The sequence below is a fragment of the Callorhinchus milii genome, unplaced genomic scaffold (genome assembly GCF_018977255.1).
Source record: "Callorhinchus milii isolate IMCB2004 unplaced genomic scaffold, IMCB_Cmil_1.0 Scaffold5, whole genome shotgun sequence".
NCBI lineage: Eukaryota > Metazoa > Chordata > Chondrichthyes > Chimaeriformes > Callorhinchidae > Callorhinchus > Callorhinchus milii.
In genome coordinates this window covers 48043784-48052896 of record NW_024704746.1, presented here as the reverse complement: position 1 = coordinate 48052896, position 9113 = coordinate 48043784, and positions in this window count along the sequence as shown.

The following is a 9113-nucleotide window of genomic DNA, read 5'->3' as shown; positions in this document are numbered from 1 at the left end:
TTTAGCTGGCAGCGTTTCTCTCTGTCTTTTGTACTGTGCTAAAACTGTGAATGGTGAGTGTCAGTATGGTTCAGTAGCGATGGAAAGAATTTCCTTTCTGCACTCACTGAGCACTCTAATAGCATTATTTAGCTCAGCCTAAATGGACAACCCAGGGCTATGCAAAGAGACCATGGAAAAATTAGGTATTCATGCTGTGTGAAGTCAATGACATAGCCTCACAGATTCTAATCCAAAATGTCATCAGGAAAGAAGGAGAGAGAACTAAAAATAAGATGCATCCAGATCAGACATGAGGAAGCAATTTGATGCTCTAAGAACATTTCAGTTAGTCTCCAGCGATTACCCAACTTGGTTATTCTGCAGAAAACGCAAGTGTTTCCTGTGTCCTTTGTTGGCAGCCTAGCGGGTTTCTGCCTTTCCAACAAATTATAAAGCATTCTCTTCAACTAAACATTCATTGTAAATGCAAGATTGCTGATTTCCCCCTCTCAACACCAATTTGGGCTTCATGTCTTTTGTACTGTGCTTTGATTGGGATTAGGACTAAGGTAATGCTCAGGGTTGGAGTTTACTGTCAATTAGAGACAAGAATAAGAATAGGTCTTGGAGCTACGGTCAAAATAATTGTTGGATTTATAAACAGAGTTAGGGTTGGATTATTTATGGGTTACTGGATTATTTATGGGTGTCAGGGTTGAGATTGGAGTTGGGTTTGAGATTTAGGGCTAGGGTAGATTTCCAGTCAAGTTTAGGATCAATGGTTAAAGGGTTACTACCTCCATAAGCTGCAGATCATCCAGAACTCTGCAGCTCGTGTCCTCTCCCGCACCAGGCTCCGTGGCCCTATCACCCCCATCCTCACCCAACTCCACTGACTTTCCATCACACAGAGGATATATTTCAAGATCCTGATCTTTTAAAGCACTCTATGGTCTTGCCCCCCCCACCTCTGCAACCTTCTAACCCTACCAACTGCCTGCTCTCTCAGCTCAGCGGGCTCAGGCCTGCTACACGTCCCCCACCTCATCCGCCCCAGTATTGGCGGGCGAGCCTTCAACAATTCTGCCCCCACCCTACAGAACTCTATCTCGCAGTCCTTCACCTTGCCCCCTCCCTTGCATCCTTCAAGACCCACCTCAAGACCCTGCTCTTCCACCGTGCCTTTGATCAACCTCCAAAATTGGGTCGGGTTCAGTGTTAGAACTAGGCCCAATGCTTGGGGTTAGCGTTAGAGTAAAGATCATGTGCCTGATCATCCATTAGGAAATGTTGATGCCTCATTGGAAGGTGTTGTGAATTCTCTAGGAGCTGAATGTTGTGCATTCTCCCTCTCTCGTCCTCACTAAATGCTGGGTGATGATTGCGCAGTTGCAGACTGTCAGGTATACTCAGTACCAGCACTGCTGTCGTGGGCTGCTGTTAGCGTGATATGCCTGGTGGCAGGGAATGGCTGTGTTCCTTTACTGGGTCTGATAATTATAATAAATTGTGCTCTCTCTACAGGAAGCCCTTTTACTTCAACTGTCAACTGTCAGTCTTGTGAGTTGTCAGCAGACAGGAGTGCTATCAAGTAAAGCCACTTAAAGGGATCGTGACTCCTCTCAGCCACTGGGACTGGGTTTTAAAAATATAGCATCACTGTCAAACGGGTTTGTTAAACAAGTCAGGGACAGCCGCCCTGGTGTGATAAGGCCATGTCACAGTGAGCTGACACTGAGCTCCTTCTTGTCCTATCCCATGCTGAGTTGGATGATTTGCGCCACTTCACACTTCCTAAATCTCCCTCCCTCCTCTCAGCAAAACAATGTTTAAGGGGATTGGGGAGAACTTTCAGCCAAAGGAAACAATAAATGCATTCTTAAGATATATAAAAAAACTGCATGTCCATGACACAACACCACGTGCAGCTACAAGAGTGCCAGCTCCCCCAAGTGGTCATTCTATATGTGTGAGGCCAGGCTGTCAGTGGTGATAGGTGCCACACCAATGCCAGATGAGTGAAGTGTGTGTGCTGCTGTGCAGCAATTTCTTCAATGGACTACTACCAGATCTGAGGCTCGAAATTCCACCTAGTCTTAGCCTCTATTTTGCTTCAACATTTAAGATTGCACAGAATTGTGGAATATTCTAGATTTTAGTATTTCTTAAAAAGAACAAGAACAGGTTTCCATATTAAGATTAAATTGAACAAGGTTCTCCAATTCTGTGCGATCACCTGTACTAATAAACACAAAATGTCTATCTTTCTGTCTGTCCGTCAAGGACGCAGTAACAGATTGACATAGAGATATGATTTATACCTTGTTGGAAAAGTTTTGTAAGGGGGAGTGTCATCGGCATATTTTTCTAAACAGGAGTCCTCCCAACAGGAGTTCTCCCACTGAGACTTCCCACTGAGTCCTCCCACAGAAATCCTCCCAAAAGTATATGTGCAAATATGTGAACAAGGGATGTTAACGAGGTCAATAGCACATGTTCTTAATCTTAAGGGATAAAGATGCCTAAGAAGAAAAGATCAAGGACAAATAAAAATGCTAGATGAAAGAGAGGCCAATTAAATGAAACTGGTGGCAAATGTAGGTACAGGTAGCACATTTTAAGACAAAGTTGACCTTCAGGCTAACACTAGCCTGAAGCTACTTAAAGAGTAAGGCCTTAAAGGTCGCAACTGAGCCAGTGAGGAGGAGTTTGGAAAGTTGTGGGAAATCAACTGATTTCAATTGTTCCTTGGACTTAGAAGATTTTTTTTGGATGAAACAGACAGTGGGATCTTGTTCAGTTACAATGGGTACTAAGGTACAGAAGAGTTCCTCCTGTTTATATTGGCAACACAACATATAGCAATACCAATCGATCATGGTTTGCAGACAATTTGAAAGGAGTTCAGACAGTGTTGCTGGGCTTAGGAGCCAGAGGGAAACCTGTTGATTGCAATACCTAGTAAGATCCTACGAGTTTGATTGACACCGATCTCAGCAATGATGAAGTAGCATTTAGTGATTGGTTTGAAATTCAATTTTGCTTGCAAAGATTGGGCTGTTGCAGGCATTGTCTCGATAACGTGATAGAGCGCTGTAACAAATGCAATGATTATTATTCAATGGTTTGTCCAGAATGGGATAAATAAGCTGTTTGCTAGCTTTGGGTGGTTCCCATCATACGTTCAATAAGAGCATGCTCACTGATTACCTAGTGGCCGAGTTTATGGATTCTGAAGTGAAGAAACTAACTCAGATTCCAGACACAGTGTCTGACTACCATAATTAACCCGAATTGCTGCCCCTGACTCCCACAGGCTGAAATTAGTCCTGTTTTCATTAGAATATAGCTGAACGACCTCCTTCGTGCTGTAATATTCTATGATTCTCAGAGTCTGTTTCAGGGTTCATGATTCAGAACATAGTCATCAGATTAGTCTGTAACCCACAAAGACAGGTTCAGCACAACTAGGACTCAGGGAAAATAATAGACAGCACCCTCTGTCACCAAACTCATCCTATCCCTGAAACCAACCACCTGCTCCCTTGACCCCATCCCCACTCCACTCCTTATCTCCCAGCTCCACTTTCTTGCCCCACATATCACCGACATCGTCAACCTGTCCCTCTCCTCTGGCTCTGTCCCCATTCCCTTAAAAACTGCCACCATCACGCCCACCCTGAAAAAACCCTCCCTTGATGCGTCGCAGCTATCAAGCTACCGGCCCATCTCCAACCTCCCCTTTCTCTCCAAGGTCCTGGAAAGAGTTGTCGCCTCCCAACTGCGCTCTTTCCTTTCCACCCATTCACTTTTTGAACCCCTTCAGTCAGGTTTCCGTGTTGCCCATAGCACAGAAACTGCCCTGGTCAAGGTCACCAATGATATCCTGACCATCTGTGACCAGGGCTCCTTCTGCCTCCTCGTCCTCCTCGACCTATCCTCCCACCTCAACCTTCAAGGCACTGTCCTTGAGTGGTTTAGGTCGTACCTTTCTCACCGTCTTCACTTTGTCTCGACAAATGGCTTCTCCTCCACCCCCCGCACTGTCTCATGTGGTGTCCCTCAGGGCTCTGTCCTCGGTCCCCTCCTCTTCACCCTCTATATGCTCCCCCTTGTGACATCATCCGCAGACATGGAGTTAACTTCCACATGTATGCGGATGACACCCAACTCTACCTTTCCTCCTCTACTCTCAACTCCACGACCACCGATGTCCTGACAGCCTGCCTGTCCGACATCGAGTCCTGGAAGAGAGACAACTTTCTCCAGCTCAACGTGCGCAAAACTGAGGCCCTCCTGATTGGCTCACGTCAGCGCCTCCGCACCTCAGGCGCCGACAGCATCAGCATCCAAGGCTGCACTCTCCACCTCTCAAAGCCAGTCAGGAACCTCGGCGTTTTGTTCGACCCTGAGCTGTCCTTTCTCCCTCACATCCGCACCACAACTGGCACCGCCTTCCATCACCTCCGGAACATCGCCAGACTACGGCATTACCTCACCCCTCACGCTGCTGAAACCCTGGTCCACGCCTTTGTCACCTCAAGGCTGGACTATGGGAACTCTCTCCTCGCCGGCCTTCCCGCCACCTCCCTCCACAAGCTGCAGGTCATTCAGAACTCTGCAGCTCGTGTACTGTCCCGCACCAGGCTTCGGGACCACATCACTCCCACCCTCGCTCGCCTCCACTGGCTCCCCATCCCCCAGAGGATTGATTTCAAGATCCTCATCCTCACCTACAAGGCCATCCACGGCCTTGCTCCCTCCTACCTCTCCGACCTACTATCCCCCTACCTACCTGCCCGTACCCTCCGTTCCTCCGGCTCCGGTCTGCTCCACGTCCCCCGCCCCAATCGCCCTACCATCGGTGGTCGGGCCTTCAGCCTCTCAGCCCCAGGCTCTGGAACTCTATCCCCCAGTGCCTTCGCCTTGCTTCTTCCCTTTCCTCCTTCAAGGCCGGTCTCAAAACCTTTCTCTTTGACCGAGCCTTCAGCTCCCCTCTCGACTCTCTTCCCCCTCCTCGCTCCCTCCCTCCCCTCACCCTGACCATTTCCCCCCCCTCCTCCCTCGCTTCCCTCCCCTCACCCTGACCATTTCCCCCCTCCTCGCTCCCTCCCTTCCCTCCCCTCACCCTGACCATTTCCCCCCTGCTCGGGTCATGACCCAACTGTGCAGCGCCTTGGGACGTCCTCCTGACGTGAAAGGCGCTTTATAAATGGAATCTTGTTGTTGTTGTGAAGAACATTCCTCAATGGAGCTACATGATATAATTCTCCTATTAGCAAGCAGCAACGGATCATGCAATTTTTACAAACAGGGCCTGTTGTACATTTCCCTATTATAGTGAAGGAACCATAGAAGATCCAAGTTAAACAAAAAAGTTACCTTAAACCAAGTCGATATTCAGTGAAATTATTATAATATTTAAATAATTTGAAACTGTAGTATCACATTTCAGTGCTTGGAATGATCTGGGATCCAGTGGGAGTGGACTGCCTTTATAAAATGTTGAAAGATAATGTGAGCGCCAGTTGAAGTCTTCAGCAAGGCAAAGGTGGAAGTCAGTATTCTACTGTTGTATAAATATGTCTCTAACCTGAGCTGAGTTGTTCCCGGAACTTCAGCTATTCAGAGACATGCCAAGGGTGTGAGTGGGGAGGTGAGGGAAAGGAAATGCCCCTTTAAAACAAAAGAATCTGTTGAATGATGTTGGTCATGAATCATTCGCAGCAGTGAACTACTTTGAGTGGGTCACATGTAATGTACAACACTGTGTTGAGGGAGACTTCCATTGTGTGCACATACATTTCTCCAGTGCTATTTTATCTTTACAGTTCACAATCTGATCTTTACTTTCAGCTATATTGTGTTTGGTGATTGTTTTGAGTAGGCAAGTTAATTATTATAAAAGGAAAAAATACTGCAGATGCTGGAAAGCCACCGAAACCCTCATCCACGCATTTATTATATGTCGGCCCAACTATTCCAATTCCCTGCTTGTCGGCTTCCCAACTCTTCCCTCCACAGGCTGCAGATCACCCAGAACACTGCAGCTTGTGTCCTCTCCCGTACCAGGCTCCATCACCCTATCACCCCAGCCTCCCTCGGCTCCACTGGCTCCACGTCCTCCAGAGGAGAGGATAGAGTTCAAAATCTTCGTCCATGCCCTCAAAGCCATCCAAGGCCTTGTTCCTTCCTTCCTTATCTCCTTGCTAATCCCTCATCAACCTGTCCACTCCCTGCACTCAGCAGGCTTCGGCCTGCTCAACGCCCTGGCCCGCCCCACCATCGACGGTCCGTCCTTCAGCCTCTCTGCCCCCACCCTTTGGAACTCCATAACACAGTCCCTTCACCTTGCTCCCTCCTTTGCCTCCTTTAAAGCACGTCTCAAGACCCTCCTCTTCGACTACAGCTTTGGCCACCCTCCTATCCCTATCCTCCCTGCCCTCCATCCCTCCTGATCTCAATCCCCTGCTCGGGTCTAAATCCCTGACTGTCCAGCACCTTGGAACGTCCTCTCAATGTGAAAGGCGCTATACAAATGTAATTTGTTGTTGTTATTCCTGCCTTGGAACAAAATCATAAGTTTAGAGATAGGCTTTAGATAAGTTTAGATATATACTGTACTTGATTCCTTAGTTTCATCATCATGTTAAAGTACATTTATGAAAGTTTAATTACCTATTTCTGGAGAATTATGCATCTTCCTCAATAGCTGGTTATCACAGCATTTTGAATTCAGATTTTGAATCCTGCAACAAAGCCGTGCATAGTGCAGCCTAACCTCAGATCTGTCCTTTATATTCCTCTCTTCTCTTTCCCTTCCTTCTGTACATCTGAATGTGAGACGAAGAAAGTGTTTTTGCTCTTTTGTCAGCTGACAGTCTTGCGCGTTTTATCAACTATTTTGGTCTCATCTTATTTAAAACTAAATTAAGGAAACAAAACTTCCATTGTTACAGTGCCTGATCACATTGAAATTTCTCACAGTGCTTCGCCAACAATTACTGGTAAGTGAAGAACAGCATGATCCTGCAAACATCCATGAAGTGATTGACCCAGTAAATCTGGAGGTTGATCAGGATACTGGGAGAAATTTTCTTCTCCTCTTGAATAATGTAAAGGCATCTTTCACCTGGAAATAGCTGACAAAACATTGGTTTAAATGTTTTATTTGAATGACAGCACCTCTGAAAATGCAATGCAACACTTCAGCGCTTCAATAGTGTCAGCTTGGACCATGAGCTTGAGTCCTGATGGTGGGTTTGAATCTAAAACAACAACAAATTACATTTGTGTAGTGCGTTTCACGTCCAGAGGATATCCCAAGGCACTGGATAGTCAGGAATTTGGACCTGATTAGGGTGTCAGGATCAGGAGGGGAGGAGGGTAGGAGTAGGAGGGTGACCGAAGGCGCGGCAAAGAGGAGGATCTTGAGATGTGCCTTGAAGGAGTCGAGGGAGGGAGCAAGGTGAAGGGACTGTGGGATGAAGTTCCAAAGGGTGGGGGCAGAGAGGCTGAAGGCCCGATATGGCAGGTCAGAGGTAGGAAGGAGCAAGGGCGTGAAGGGCTTTGAAGGCGAGGACAAGACTTTGAACTCAATCCTCTGAGAGATGGGGAGCCAGTGGAGCTGCGCGAGGGTGGGGGTGATAGGGGCACGGAGCCTGGTGTGGGAGAGGACACAAGCTGCAGAGTTCTGAATAATCTGCAGCTTGTGGAGGGAGGAGTTGGGGAGGCCGATAAGGCGGGAAAAACCTTCAAACCCGGAAGCGAGAGTACTACCAACTGAGCCGGTCTGAATCTGTACACGTCTTATACGAGATACTGATAGCTCAGCATCCAGTTGGTAATAAACTAGAGTGCAGCCAAACTGGCCTCCAGACATTAACAAATTGCAACAGCATAATTTTATTATTTTAAAGAGCAATAGAACTCTAGAAATAGCTTTCAATCATTTTCCAGGCTGATGTTTACTCAAACCACAGGTTCTCAGCAAAAAAAACTGTCCTGTATGTTATTACTCAGTAGTTTCTGCATCTTATTAAACTCCTTGCACAATCCTTTACTTTCTATCTTTTTAATTTCTCCTCTCATGAAGTCATTTTGACAACTTTTTTTAGTTTGACACTTCTATGTAATCTTACATTTCAGGGCTAAACAGACTTATAGGGTAAGGCTAGATGGAAATTCTGTCCACAAGTCTTGGCATTTCAGTTGGAGCTATCAGAGACTATCTCTAGATACAACAACTTACATTTATAGAGTATATTGCCCTCGTGCAGGGTGACATCTACATTCCTAGGTTTTGTGAGGCTCTTTGCCCTTGTGGTCTTCTCCAGACTGAGATAATAAATATGTGTAAAAAAAAATCAGAGGTCCATATTTCTTGCTGAACTTCCAGATTACTAAACCTAGTTTTATGCAGGGTTACTTGGGGATCTCAATCCTCCTTACATGATAGAAGTTGTACAGGGTTTCCACAATATTCCACAGCCAAGCAATCAGCAAATACACTGCAATCCAGAGCAGAGACTTCTGCCTTAGAGGAGTCAAAATTCAGCAATCAAAGTGTTGAATTGCACCGTTAGTGCAAGGCTGCAATATCTTGTTCCCTTTTTTAAAAAAAAACGTTTTAGTAGAAACTAAAATAAAATGATTGATGGAATTCCTTTCTTTACATCCCTTATCATTAATTTAAAACCTGGGTGCCTTGAGATTCTGGTAGACGTTAAGTGACACTCAGCCCCTCGCCTGCCCCCCACCTACTATTCCAATGAGTTTCGCTCCTTTGTCCTGGTTTATATTCGGCTTATATCCAAATTTACCCCTAAAGAGTCAACTTAACTGGATATTCATCTCATTGCTTGTTTAGGATGTTGCAGCGCAAATGCTCTGTGGTGTTTGCCCCGAGGACACCATTAACTTGATGCGAAATTAATCTAATTTTGCGTAGTGCTTTGAGAAGTTTGTTTGCGTGAAAGCCCTTGGATAAATGTACATAAGCAGTCGGGTTCCCCGCCCCTCCCACCCCCACCATCAGCAGGTCAGGCCTTCAACCTCTGTGCCTGGACCCTCTGGAATGTACCCAGTCCCTCGGCTTCGCGCTCTCCTTTGAGGCGCTTCTCAAGACCCTT